At 36.2% G+C, this 15,849-nt stretch overlaps 1 protein-coding gene across 1 annotated transcript in view; it reads right to left on the reverse strand.

The window, feature by feature from the left end:
• The window catches only part of LOC310904150 (uncharacterized protein), a 265,904-nt gene that overhangs the window by 190,203 nt on the left and 59,852 nt on the right, over positions 1 to 15,849 (reverse strand). The window lies entirely within an intron of this gene.

Raw genomic sequence — 15,849 nt, forward strand, 5'->3', positions numbered from 1 at the left:
TGTATAATCCTTAAGGCCCTGGAGCATTAAGACATATCTGCTCCTTAGGGTCCATCTCTGCCCATAATCAATTTCTTCCCTTGGAGAACATTAATTGTCTCTAATGATAGCTTTCCATCAATACATCCTTGATCTTAAAAGGCCTGTACAGCTTTTTCCTTTATTCAATCAAATCATCTCTACAATTGCCCTCCTTTAGTAAGATAATACCTTTTAAGCCTTGTATTTTAATATAAAAAAATAAGAGGTAGCAGCAAATTCTAATGGAAGTGCTAACATTTGAGAACCAGGATGATGGCTTCCATTATCCTAAATAATGTTTGAAGATTACGGAAAGCACTGTGTTTCAAAAGGTGGAAACTAATCCCCCACTTTCAAATTATTCCTTGTACAAAAATCTGTTCTGACATTGGGAATTTTTGTGCTCTAACTACAGCACTGTATATTTAAATATTTGAATATGAAAGATAATTTTCAGCTCTGGAGGGAAAAAAGCAAATAATTACTATTTATAAGCAGTAAATGCTGAATAATTTGAGAAATTGACAACCTTAAACACAGAAGCCCTTTATTTTTTCATTCTCTAGTACAGGGGTGGCTTAACCGTTCACTCAAACCACTGTAACTCCAATCAGAAGTTCCTGAAATTATTTAATTTCATGATGGCTCAAAAACTCAATCTCCTAGTGACCCACTAATGTGTCTTGCTTTCCCCACCCCCTTCTCTTCCTCGTATACGCTTTTTAAAAGGCGTGGAAATTCAATTTTTTGCCATTCAACTGATTTGTTTCCATTCAAATAGAGGATTTTTCCTGCACTTCTTTATCTAGATTGCCCAGCACCAATCTGTATTTCCACCCATATTCTAATGTGCTTTTGTGGAAAATAGCACTACTGTTTGTAATGGCTCGAGGACCTCAAAATGAAACATGATGGTGGTACAAAAGGCCTCAAACCTTTCAATTTCTTTACTTGGTATTTTTTAACATCCAGCATGAACATGACAGAATTTTGGTGCTGCCTATTCAGTATCACCTTTATCTAAGAAGAGCCACGGAGAAGATTTTCTGCAATTGGATATCATCCACCCTGACTATAACATTACAGCTTTCCTCTTACGCAAAAAATCACATACACACACAAACACACAATATACATAAAAACAGAAGATTAAAGATCAGGAAACTCAGGAAAACCTGCCAAACACGAGCTGCGTGGATTTGCCTTTCATTCTCACACAGGCACATATATTACACTGCCTGATGTTCATTTTACTATTTGGTATTTTCCAAAATATTGATGCAAGAACAGTTTGACTAAAAATAATGCTAAGAATATGAAAAAAAAAAAACCACCAAGAAATATAGGCAGGTAGATACAATCAATCCAACAGCTATCAAACCTAAACAAAACAAAACGGAAAAAAAAAGGAGACCAGTTAACAACCTAGATAAGAGATGAAAATTGCCAGTGAGGCAGATCAAGTTTATTCAATGCCCTGATAAGCACCTATTTGCTCTTCCCCATAATGCTCTCTCAGTATTTATAAATTATCATTTAATTATGCTGGCAAGTGGTAATTGTCAAATAAAGCTCAGATAGGCATAAGCCCTCAGGCTGCACATGACAGAAAAATATCTGTTAAAGCTGGGCTGATTCACACGCTTAGGAAATCATTTCCTTTCTTCTTTTTATCCTTGCCAACAAATTATATGAACTGGCACTTTGTGCTTTGTAGGCATTTTGAAGTCTATGCAGATTACAGGAAAGAAAAATTAGTTGTTTCAGTATCTACCATTCCTAAATTATTCTGCTGATTTAAGACACCATGTTCTGTTTTAACAAAAGAGTGCCAAAGATCAAGGAATCAGAGCCTTCCTCTGCTTAGAATTTATGCCCGGGGTCACTTTCAATTGGGTAAATCAAGATTTGGGGAATTATTGAATACTGTGCATAATAGATTTGATACAGAGCAATAGTTAAAATATGACATTTATCCCATTAGGATAGAAACACTAAGCAATATTTTTTTTAAAGTCTCTTACTACTTAGATTCAATTATAGACCCATTAAACATTCTTGCATCCACACCAATGCAGACATAGACAGCCACAGATTTGAAGGATTTCTTAGTTTATAGCACACATATGTAACTACTGAAGTATACAGAAAACAACTGATAGAAGTTTAGTGATAAATAACAGTCAAAAAAAAATAGATTGAGAACTCTGACCTGGAACCTGTATGCGAACAACAAATACCAGATTTACTGCACATCACCAGAACATTTGTTTGCAATGCCATTGCTAGACCATTACTGCCACAAAGACACTGACATTATTTTATCTCTACACTATTTATTGTAAGTCAGAAACCCAGACAAACAGACAATTAGCATTAACGTAACGTCTCCTCTCCAGCAAGTATAGTGGCGGATTCTACTTCAGTAGAAGTAGTGTGTGTACTTCACTGTTAAAAGGTGCCTTTGGCTTACCAGAAGGAGCCCAAAGCAAATCTCAGTCTCCTTTTTCTTGGTACCTAAGTGTATGTGCATTCCCCCAGATCAGTGGAGATCAACAGAACCTCTCTTGTGTTTTCACATGTACTCCAGATATAGTTAGCTTATATTCAGATCTGAGCTGTTGCTATAAATACCAATATTATAGGTAGAAACATAATGTATCTCCTACATTATCTCAAACCAGTTTGAAGAAGTCTCTGAGCTTTCTGAATCTTTCTGGAACAGTTTGGTGTCAAAGGTGGTTAGATTTTTTCCAACAAAAACCCTTTTCCTTTCACGCTGCCAGTGATCCCCAACATCTACCTTCCATTACTGAGTATACAGTTCACAACAACAATGGCAGTTGGTACATATTATGCCAAGAAACCCTGGGAGAAAGGAGGGGCAGTACAGGACAGTATTCTGACTTCACGGGAATAAATAGGAGTTCTCTTCTTCCCGTTTGCAGGTTTCATGACTTCAGTCAATGCACAACACTGCGTATGGACTGCTTCACACAACTACTTTGTTATGTCAGAACCGCTGGGAAAGCACTGCTCAGCAACAAGTCTTTTCTCATGACTGGAAGGACCTACTGCAACTTCCACGACACTCATGAAGAACGTTGTCTTCCTCGGAAGACTCACAGGGACCACCGGTGCCCCAGAGGTCAGATGGCATAGAGGCTGGCCAAGCAACGTAATTCACAAGTTATCCCAGACATCCAAGCAGCAAATAGCCAGAAAGCATTTACTGGTGCTGTCACAACCAAAACAAATTAGTGTCTTACATTAAGCATAAGCAGCAAGAGAGATGATGGTTCTCATAGGAAGAGCTTTCGGCCTTATTGATCTACCACAAAAGCTACTGTATGACTATGTAGTCTGAAATAAATATGCGTATATGTGTATATATATACACACAGATAGTGTATATCTGTATAGCGTATAACTATAGTTTTGCGGATTACTACCTTTTCCCAGAAACAGATGCAGGAGGCAGTACTGAGACTATTGAACAACATGTTTAATACATTTTAAAAAAATCATACATTAAAAAAAATGGTAAAAACACAAGTAGGAATGCTTTTCCATATATAAATCCTGCATTCAGAAATACCGGTGATTAATTCCTGCAAGGGAGCATTGCATCCTAGTGCTCAGCCTACAGGTATGATGAATCAACGCCAAATCAGAGATTTATGCTGTAGGACAATTTGAAGAACTTTTGCTTTTGTAGCTTTGTTCCTGATCTGCAGGATTCAGCTGGTGCATGGGCTGTCAATCACAAGAGAGTATATCACTGAATCTATCAACATGAAGGCATTAGGATTTTGCACATGAATGTGACTCTTTCCCTAGTTCCCCCCCCCCCAAGACTATACAACACAAGTGAATCTGTTTAGCTGTGTTTATTTCAAACAGTATTTTTGGAAATGGCATGCCTTTTTCACTAAGCATTGAAGTGAATTTTGTGTAATTAAAGAGAAAAAAAGTGCAACTGCTTTCATATCACTGGAGTGCTCAACTAGTTATACAGAACTATTGCAGAGTTGACAGAACTCAAAATTTTGGTGAGCTGTAACACTTGTTCTGAAGTAGGCTTTGTGCTTAAAGTTGGCCACAAAGTTTTTGCCTCTAAATGCCTTTCTGTTCCTGGAATTTATTTCTTACTAAGACTAGCCTCAGTGAGTTTTATGAAGAGTTGTTATACTGAGATTGTGAAGAACTTCATGCCATATATTGGGAAAGCAAGAGGACCTTCTCACCACATCAGCATTATTTCCATTCTCCATTCACTAATGTGTGTTTTGCAGGTCTCCCTAAGTACTTTTTAGAATTATTTTAGAATTAGTAGGCATTTCATAAACAGGAAAATAAGAATCAATTCACCTCTCAAAAATGCTGTTTATCTATATAGACTTTTTGACATCCTTAATCACAAAGTTGACTGTGGGAAAAAAAATGCATCATATTGCCAATCTTAAGTAGCCATGCAGGGAACTTCTGCTCTAGGGGAAAATCTGCAAACCCACAATCTTTTCTATTAGCAAAGAGTATAACGTTGTTGCTGACAGTTCTTATGCTTATAAGCCTTTGCTTGTACAGCAATATTTTGTTGCATTTACACAGCATGTAGCATTATCTAAAGTTAATGCTGTAACTATATCTACGGAATGACAGCATGTGGGACAGAGTCCAGTACGCGTGAATTAGTACTGATACTGTTCAAACACATGAACCGGTATTGCAACAGACTTCCAACCTGGAGGAAAAAGGAGAAGACAATTCTATTGGCCTGATCCAGTTTACACTGAAACCATCTTTTTGCTGGTAACAACCAGTATTGTACCTGTAATTTCTGGGAGACTTCTCTTCTGAAGCCCTCACTTGTAAGATTAAGAATGAAAGAATTATGCGTGGCCTAATCAAATATACTTTGATATTCAAATCTACACAGGTTATTGGAAAGATCGCTTCTTTTTCTCACCTGGGAGAACAACCTCTAGCTGTATTATGCAATTGGTGACTTCCTATATTTTAATTTGAAAAGAACAGACCACATACAAATCATCTCACAACTAGAGGCTGACTTAAAATTGGTCCTGTGTTTAAAGGTATGATGAGCACTAAGCATTTGTCCTTCATCTGAGTTGATAACTACATCCTTGTTAATTTTTTTTTTTTAAACTTTTAGAATAATTTCTAGAATCTGACTTTTATATCAAGTTCAGTAGGACTTTTCCATAAGTGACACTACTCTGAGGACAAACAGTCACACTAATCAACTCCACAGACTCAGAATGTCTTTGCCTGTGATCATGTCCCTTGTGTTTAGATGAAGTAATTTTTAATTTTTAGTTTTAAATCTGTTTTTCAACACATTGGTTGAGTTTTCATTTGAAGCGTACAGAGAAAATAACATTATGATCTTCTTAAAGATAGCTTAACAATTCCCTGAGAATTAATTATAAAATCATGAGAGGATAAAAGCTCTTCTTGAAAAGTCATGGTAGATTGGAAGGTGTAGACTAACCAGCCATCAGCGTAATTTCTCAATAATATCTACACTCTCCTTTCAAGGTCTTTTCTTTCTGAAAATATTTAATCACATGCATAAACGGTGGTTTTTAGTTTCTGCTGTCATAAAACCTCTCTGAAAACATTCCTAATGTGCATACCATGAGAACACACAGGTTTTATTCAATTTAAGTCAGACCTACATAGTTGGATCTGAAGATTCACAGAAATTATGTGAAGATCTGGATATAAAGTTTATACTTAAACACATCTCATTACAGCAACAACATTAGAGGTGCTCCTTTTTACCTTCCATATGTTTCCTGCTGTTTTTCTAGGTCAACCTAATAGAACGTTCATGGTCTGTTACCAGGACAGCAAAAGCAGGAATAAGGGCTTTTCCTCTGGCAACTCTCTCCAGAAGGGATGGTTTGAAAATATAAAGCTACATGCTGGCATAGCATGAAAGTGCACAAATGAAAATATCAATTTTATTTATAAATAGTTTCTCTGAAAACATTCAAGAGAAAACTCTTATGCACAGGATAGCATCTTACTCTTTAGCGGCACTTCAGAGCAAAAGATTCTACTACAGAAACTCATCTCTTCATTTTCAAATCCATGTTTAAAATTAGGTTATTGAAAATGGGAGTTTAACTCATTTAGATAAGAAAATTTTAATTTACATTGATTAAAAACTATGTACTTGAAAAAGCAGTGCTATCAATTAAAATGGAAGTATACTTGAATATCAGTTTTCCTGGAAATAGCAGATATTTTGACATACATTATATTCAGCACCATGGCAGCATGCACTATGTAATTTAGTTTCCTTGCTCATGAAGCAATTTTTTTTTTTCTTAAGAACTTATTTTTATACTTTGCTTACAGACTCTTCCCATTATAATAATTCAGGCTCCCTCATACCCATTCTTGTAGGTCTTTCTCAGAAGGCAAGAAATAACATGTTCCCTGACTACTACTAGAAAAATCACATGCTCACTGGCTGGCCATCTGCTTCTGAACAAGAGGTATAAAGTTGCAACCTGCCCACTTTTGCCACAGTTAGGAAACCAGCTTGAGTTTGGGTTCACTAATCTTCTCACCAACCTTCACAAAACTTTTAGGAACATATATATCTGATAGTGCTACATTTCTGTCAGATTGTTTACTTTAGCCAACAAGCGTCAAAGGTACTGGGTAGAAATACATGCAGTTATTGTGGGAGAGGCAGCATCATTGCAAAACACCAAAGCAAGATACAGCTTCCTATTAGGTTCAAATCAAAAGATGTGGAAACAACTTCTTGCTTTGCTATTTATATTGAAGATTGACTCATTTGAATATATAAAGTGCTGAGACACACCGAGAAAGAAGATGCTATAAACGTACTAAGCACATTTCAGTCTGTTCTTGCTCAAAATAGAGCATATACAAACAAGTCAGACAGCGAAGGTGGCCTTTATGAGCATGAAGGTGGGAATCTCAGCCCCTTACACAGTTACACCATGCAGTGACACCCATAACAAGGTGACTTGGACAACTAGGACTTTGTCCTCTTCAGGCTAGGCAGCGGACATGGAGCTAAGGGCATGCAGGGTATTCATGACATGCATAACTTTTTTATTTTTATTTTTTGGTGGTTTAAGAGATAAAGCATGCCGACAGTAACAAAACATGTACTCCTCCTTTCAAAGACCCGTTGCCTAGTCCCACCTTCTCCAATAGGCGGAAGATATGGGATGACAAGGATAAGCTTTGGTTTAATTTCAGAGCTCAGCAACTCTCATTGGCTTGTGTAGGGTGTGGCCAAGAGGAATTTACACAAGTCTTCAGGTGCTTAGCTCACCACAGCTAGTCAGCAGGACTAAGCCATAATGGAAAAGGATCTTTAGGCAAAGATGCAAGACAGCCTCTTTGGGAGGTCCCATGATCCCAAGAGAAAGCTTGACAGGTGCGCGTGGGGTGAGGTTGCTAGGAACACACTCCTCTGGACTTAAAGGATGTTAGTACCCTGCATCTTAGCAGGTAAGATGCACCATGTCCTTAATAAGCACAAAGAGGAGAGACCGGCCTTATGGTTTCATGAACATCAACAAAAAAAAAAATCTGATTTTCATTATGTGAAAGTATGTTAAAACACATTTAAAGAATATTGGCCAGACTTGATTAAACTTTCCCTTCCTCCACCTGTATGTTTTTTCCCTCCCAGCCCCCATGCATTTTTCATACGATCTAACTCTTCCTGTGGTCTTGAATTTTTGAAAGGTATTCAAAATTTTGGAAGACTACTCATGAGCATCCTGTAATTACCACACACCCAAATTATGAAAATACATAGAATACATTTTGTTAGGAAAGTGTTGCAATTTTTCAGGATTTCTTGGAGAAGAATTTTACAAATTGGAAAGTACCTGAAGGATAATATAAGATTTGTCTTTACAATTAAAAATGAATAGCTTCTTCATGTATTCTCTATCATAATTCTGATTTTTTCATGTTAGTATTGAAAAAGAATTTTCCCCACTATGGTGCACTAACAACTATATGGCAAACAAAATATTGAGAGAGTTAAAACTAATTTTCAAACTACTGTTTTTATACAACTTCTACCCAACTTGGCATGCTGCAAAAATCATGGCAATCACTCCACGTATATTGCTTTTAACATTTCATTGGGAAAATGCTTTGTTGCCAATAGAGCAGTAATGAAGAAGCTGACAAATTTCTAATACTGCTTTTCAATTTTAAGAAGTACAAAACTGTAGGATTAGATCATAGGGAAAATACCCTATTATTACATACTAGCATGTTTATTAGTGCTCTTAATACACATTCTGTGTAGGACTGTTTTCAATTTAATATTCAAGGAACTGTTAAGATCACCTCATCAGATCTCTTCTATAACCTAGGCTGTATAATTTCAGTTATTCCTGCACCAAGACAAATAGCATGTTTGTGACTGTCGCATCTCTCCTCTCTGGAGAGAGTGTATTTTTCTTTCTTTGCCATTAATATCGTGATTAATATATCTTACTCCTCGCTCAAGTTTGGTTTTCATTGTGACATATCATTTTGCTTCAGTAAGTAAATACATAAAACGTATACCCAAAGTCAGGTTTGAAAGCCATGTAACAACTGACCTATTACAAACAATGGGTCTTCTATAGTGCATAGCTTTGCCAGGATTAGTGTGTTTCGATGAGATAATCAACTATGCATTTTGTGACCAGCTCACTCACATCCTGGCAAAATGATCTTGCTGGGAGGCAGACTGCATGCTTCACTACCAGGAAATGGACAATGACAGATAGTCTGCATTTCCATTTACACGTATCCTTAATTGTTGCCACTGAAAAAGACGTGCCAGATACTGACACAACAGATCATTCAAAATAAGTTATGTATTCATGTTAAGCGTTATTTATCTAGACTGCAAAGGAAAACAAATATTGCTTTCTCTCCCCCCCCCCCCCCCCCCCCCATTCCTAATTAGCCGATTGTTTCAAATGCTTTTTGTTAGGGTTTCAGCAATTTATGTTCTTTAAGCTTGTCATAAAGATAACGCTTATTATGAACTATGCTAAGAATACAGTCCTAATTCAGATTCCTTTCTTTTCTGGCTACACCATAATGAAGATGTTTGCAGGATTCATTTATTTGATTCTGTCCAGGGAACCTCATGAAATGTATTTAGAAATAAACACAATAAAACACCCATGCTCAAAACATCACTAGCAATTTTTTCTGTGCATGTGGCATCCTAATAACAGTGATATGGAGTCCTGTTAAAATTTGGTAAAAGAAAAAAAAAAGCTGCCTTAGCAGACAGGAAATTCAAAAAGAATAGTCCAGCTAACACCATTAAAAAAGCTGAAATATCTCATCTGGGATATCATTAAGACAGCTTTTAAAAGTAAAAACCAAAACAAACAAACAAAAAAAACCCCAACACCTAAATTCCTAAAGATTAGAAATAAAAGTAACTTCTTAAAACAACTGCATAATGAAAGATAGAAATTTCTAATAGAGACCTTCTCAATATAATTCATTCTTAATATAAGAATTATTATTTTTAATAAAAAGAATTCTGATCTTTCACTTCCTAAGCCAGACCATTCATCCTGACCACTTGACAAAGCAAGCAAGGACTTCCTGAAAGAGGCAGAGGAGCCGGTCTGAGTCCCCACATACCAACACTCATCCCCCGCTCGACCCCCTTCAAATTTCTTGGTGACCGCAGTTTCACCAAAACCAGAAATTAACAGATTTGCTGAAGATGCCAAATTAGTGAAGTCTCACCACTGGTGTGTATAATGCATGGAATATAACACTGAAACATGACAAAGACCTGCTCTATTTCAATTAGTCAGTTAAAAAATAAATTCTCATTGCTATTATAATAGTTTAATCTAGTTTCAATACCTGCTTGCCACATTTATACATATATTATTTCATACTATATTTCCAGATTAAAATCGCCTTTCCTGACAATTAGTGAAACAGCCTATTTCTACAATTTCTTACAGCCCAGCAGGCAGGCCTACCTCTACAGCCTTGTTAATTATGAATCCTTTCTGCGATGCTAATAGATTATTCCAGTTTGAATAAACATCCAAAATTATTTAGTAACACCTTGTTTAATATGACAGTTTTGTGATTTTACATACTAAATAAGTAATTTGCTTAAAAACATGTAAACAATAGAAGAGCCTTCACTTCGGGTAGCATCTCTTTTCCCAGCATAAGCAATGCTGCAGGTGAGATATTCATTTCTTTGAGGGTTTTCTGGACAAATTAGGCAACATCAGCTTAACTATGTCTCCACCAGGTCAGTACACACAGGTACTATGGATCTGACAACAGATGGCAATACAAATGAATTTTGCATATACACAATACAAACACAGAGTCAGTGTCAGATTAAAGCAGGTTCCATGCTTGAATAGTAAATTTGTTTTAAACTTTAGAAATTGGGAACAGAGCACAAATTAATTTGGGTTTGTTTTTATTCCCGTCTTGCTTTGAGTGCAAAATCCTTATTCTTTCACCACAGTAAGTGGCCTGACTTCAGAAATGCAAAGTACCTACTCATTCTTCAAACTTTTCAAAGCCAGGTTTCTTATGCAAGGATTCAGAAGTCTAACTTCCCACACATACATTCTTGTTAACACCTCAGCCAACTCCAAGAACAATGGCTTCCCTAATGGACCACTGCACTGGCTAGTCCAGTTTTGGTTTTATTGGCATGATGCTGACTGTCATCCATTCCAAATTACCTGGAAAACTTTGCAAGCATCTGTGCTGCATTACATGGCAGAATGGAAGGTTTGTAACTACAAATAACATTGTTAGTAAAACGAGTCATATAATGGCTTAATATACAAGGCTGAGATTAGAAACTATTCTCGCTCACATAGATGGATTTTGCTCTCCTGTCATTTAGCAATCCCATTTCAATGATCGATGTGGGAATTAAACCCTCTTGAAAATAAAGCCCTTAACCCTTGCCTCAGTTTACCCGGTTGCATTAAAAACACATCTATATTTTATCACAAGATACTACAAGAGTGCCTTGAAGAACTCCCCATTTCTTTTTTATTGTTCTCTTCTAGTATTATGGAAAAAGCCTTTCTAGGGCATTTAAGTGTACTCTAGGAACAAATGAAAGACTTCCTAAATTGGTCTAGACAAAGATATTGCTTCCAGCTTACTGATCCTTTTCAAGTGGCCTCAAATTCCTGTGCCATTTCAGGAGTAACCTAGGGAAGGAACGGGCAGCCGATCAAACCATACCCTAGGCACACCTATTTCACTCAAGGACTCAATTCCAGGTGGTCCTTACTCCGTTGAGATAAAGCATCTTTAGACCACTAAGGACAAACCAATTCATTTTTACTCATTAATACAACGAGGTATTTCCCTGCGTCACAAACACTGTCAAATAAGTTAATGACCCTGAAACCCTATGGGAATTGCCTGTTATCCATTTAATGGTCTGCATAAAGATCATTAAAACATGCTAGTAGAGGACAGAGGTCAATGGACAGGCTTGCATTTACCCACCTTTCTAGAACCATTAAATCAAAAATTTGCTACACTCTTAGACAACTTCACTGTAGAGGAAGAAAATCCTTTTCACTGTATCTGGCTTCCATTGCACCCAAACCAGGAACATAAAGCAGCAGCACTTTGAAGTAGGAGTGCTCCTTTCTAGCACAGCCCCTCTTGATCCGCTGAGGTAAATGAGAATGCAGCACACCATCGTCACAAACCCCTTTTTGTAATAGGTTGCCACCGAAGGCCAATTAATGGCACATTATTGCAGGCCCAATATTCCATTTAGCAGTCAGCTGCACAGTGATTACAATATAGCTATATTAATATAATTACACATTCTATATATCATATGCATTTTAGAACATATAATAATGTAATATTGCAACAAAAGACAGTCTGGAGTAGAAGTCCTGAAAGTATGCACAGATTTTTAAAAATTTCTTTTCCTAGCCTGATTTTCTGTCTACCTCTATTATGTTGAGGTAAAAAGGCAACACTCACCCAGGCAAGGTCATGAGAGTCCTTTAGGAGAAAATAGTGCCCCACAACCTGAATCACAACCGGTGAACCAGACACAGTCCTCCTTCGCAACCAGACAACTATCCACCGGCTGAAGGGCAGAAAGCACCAGAAAGGTGCAAGGCTCCCGACTCCTCAAACATGAGCACGCCATCTCTGCAACACTCTCGGGCTGACTACATTAGAAACAAGAGAACAACTCCACAAAAAAACTCTCATGCAATTCCACACATCATTACCGATGGACTAACCAAGTCATCTAAAAGAATTTCCCCATTCATTTGGCTTTGCATAAAATATCCATCCCTTACTGTGCAAGAACAATACAAATGGATAATCAGGGTATTGATTTCGTAATGATTAATGGCTATTGTACAGTATCTCTTTTGCACTCTGCTTTCCTCACACAGCCAAGACTTCAACTAACGTCATGGGGAGTTTCTGGAGTGAAGAATGCTGGACTAGGTAATTGTTTTTGCACTTAAGGGCATCTTGGTCCATTTGTTTTGTTTATAATAAAAGATCACACTTGTACAGTAATTTCAGAATAAACAGAAATTGTGATGCATAATTCTCCATCTCCTTGTCCTCGTTTCTTTAAAAAAATGAGTCACTGTTGTTTAATCCGATAATTATGCAAACACTAAATCTTACACTGGAGGAGAAAATGTTAACACATATTGAAAAACCAAAATGCGTAGAACTATAATCTGTATGATAAAATGCATTACTCTGTTTAAAAGGATTGTTTTACAGAAGCAATTAACAATCAGCAATCATACAGTTCAGACCGGTGTTTTGATGCCATCTGTTGGAGCAAGTCTTCACATTCCCTAGAATGAAGCTATAATTTTCTGTTTATGATTTCATTAGATGCATAGAGTATTACAGCCACAAAAAGAAAGAGGATCTCACTAAACACTTTCATTTTAAAAAGAGCTGCTCTAAACAGTTCAGTTTGTCACAAGTCTTTTCCTAAAGGGACAGAAAGATAATAAATTTGTGATGATTCACAGAACTGAGAAACACATTCTAATGTTTAAAGAAATGTTACAGGAGCTTTATTTCCGATCAACAAATTTATGACAAATTTATTTTTGTAAACATGGCACATTTCATTTCACTGGAAAAAACTGTAGTATAAAGTACTTCAAAAAATGGTAATGGTTGCTACTTTCTAAAAACTGTAGTCATGTTTTTCTAATGGATCAGTGTTATGGTGAGCTGCTCTCAAAAATACATTTTTCAATTGTATTAATTCATTAAATACGTGATTAAATCTTTGGGGGGATTTTTAATACACTAGGGGGAGCTAGATCACTACAAAGAACACAAACAATTAGCTGAAACAAAGTTTAACCCCTAAGAAATATTTTTAAAAGCTTTACAAACCTCTCTAGCTGATAAGTACACATTTCTGTACAACAACACAAACTGAAATTCCCCAAAATACTAAGGAAAATTAAACTGTAAACGCCACAGAAATAAATCAAAAATTTTCTTATTTATTCTTTTTAGTATTATTACTACAGAGATTGCTCCAGTGTATGCAGAAAAAAATAAAACCAACCTAAAACAGTTGTTCTTATTCACCTGGTATCACTAGATTCACCTCTAATCCTGTTTGTTACATTATTAATTCCACAGTAACATAAATAAGGAATGCTGCTGCATGAAACATTTTACTATTACTTTTTCCTTCTGCATTACTGTTCAGTAATTACACAGAACCTTTTGTTAAGAGTGTAAGGAATAAATTCTGATTTTACACATTATATACTTGCAAGTTTTAGTCTTCTAAAAACATCAGTTTGTACAATTTTTCATATTTAAAGACTCTAAATAGTTTATGATACTAGGGAAATCTCTTTCCTCATAAGAAAAAAAAATTAGAGCTGGTAAATCATTACTTTAATTGTTGATTTATTTCAGGTATTATGGTAAAATTTGCCCACTCAACTGCAGCTTTCAAGATCAGAAACAGACCCGTACACATGCCTGTAAAATTTCCCCAACTGTAAAAATCTTCCAAACAAAAATCAGATGTCAATGGGATTCCTGGAACATGGAAAATTTACCCACAAAGGGTTAAAGGACCCACAAAAGCAAGAACTCAATTTCTGATGCTGAATGAGCAAAGTGCTCTGGTACATTGCTAATTTGCTATATGTGAAATTAATTAATTTGTTTAAAAATAGGTTTTAAGTAATACCAAGGATTTTATTTATTTATTTTAATTAGAGAACTGGTTTATTTACTCCAAGAAGTCAAATGTCATATAAATCTTGCTTGTGATTTTAGTGATATCTACCATATAAAGCCAAAGTTTAGTTTAGTTCTAAGCATACTCCACTTGTAAGCACATATTTCTATTTCTTAAAAACTAGGACACTGAGAATATGGCACACAATTTTAGCCTCTTTCATTTGGATACTAAATTATCTTTAGTTTTTGTTGTCTTTGCTTTACTGTTATAAATGTCCAGACTACAATGCTATCCTTTTTGCAAAAAACAGTTATTTGACCAAAACACTTTAACCTTATACTTTTAAATTAATGAATGCATTTTAGTATGAAAAAGTGATAGCAAAAGTAAGGAACAACAATAAAAAAAATATTTTATCAACTTAAAAAAAAAAACAAAAATTTACTACTTATTCTTCTGCATCCCCTACTCTCTATTTGTTGTATTACTAAATTTTTCCCTTCCAGATCTGGGAGAAAGTGTGTTCTGTACGTTATGTCTGGAAAACATGATTAGTATTTCCAGATGAAACACCTAGATATTTGTTTTTAATATTATTTAGTATGTTAGAGGGAACAGCGAAAGGGAGGAAAAGTCATCTTTCCGTGTTTCAGTGGACTGATGTCCACTCTGCTTGGCCATCCCAGGAATGCAGCAACAGAACCACCAGTGAAAGAGGAGTCAAGCAGATGCTCTTGATTAGAAGCAATGCTTTACCTTGTTGTTTTCTTTATAAACCAGAATTTAACTCCTACATGAATAATAACATCTCTCTCAAACTGTGACACTTTAAAAGTGATGAAAAGTAGGTTTGAATTAACCAAAATTGCACGGTCCAGAAACAAATCTGACAGGACAGAGAATTATGCGGGGAATATTCAAGAAAGAATACAGCATGGCAAAAAAAATCATCTTAAATTTCTCAGGACACACACTCTTAAATCAACAAGCTAGAAACTTTGACATAAAATTGTGTATTGATAAAGTAGGCAAATATTATCTGACTGGAATCTGGTAGATACTCCGTCTCTCAAGCATCCTTTGCCAACAGTAACTCTTGGCTACCAGCAACCTTCTGCCACCTACCCAATTGTCTTCTGATCAAGTTCCTATTTGACTTTCAGGGTAGCAGAGGGAGGGTGCACAATTTGCACTTCTATTCCACAGAAACAGTGCTTATTTTGAGAAAATAGTGGTGCGTTATCTTAAAATGACCTACTGTATGGGAGTGAACACTTTTGTTTCAGTTCACGGAATTCTGTTCTGAATGCTTTGCTTTCCAGATTTTCCTCTGGATTTCTTGGTTAACCATGAGATGAACAGGAACAGATGTTCAATGAGAAAGACCATTGCAAAACACCTTCTCAGAGAAGCTGCCTGCTCTTTGCAACCATACTGTTCTGGGACAGATCTTTACAGGCATTTAACGGTGAATTAAAGCACCAAATCATATGGAGCAATGCTCAATAGTTTTTAAGTTCTTGTAAACAGAAAGATAGTAGATA

This window comes from Anser anser (genome assembly GCF_964211835.1).
Source record: "Anser anser genome assembly, chromosome: 9".
NCBI classification, from domain to species: Eukaryota; Metazoa; Chordata; class Aves; order Anseriformes; family Anatidae; genus Anser; species Anser anser.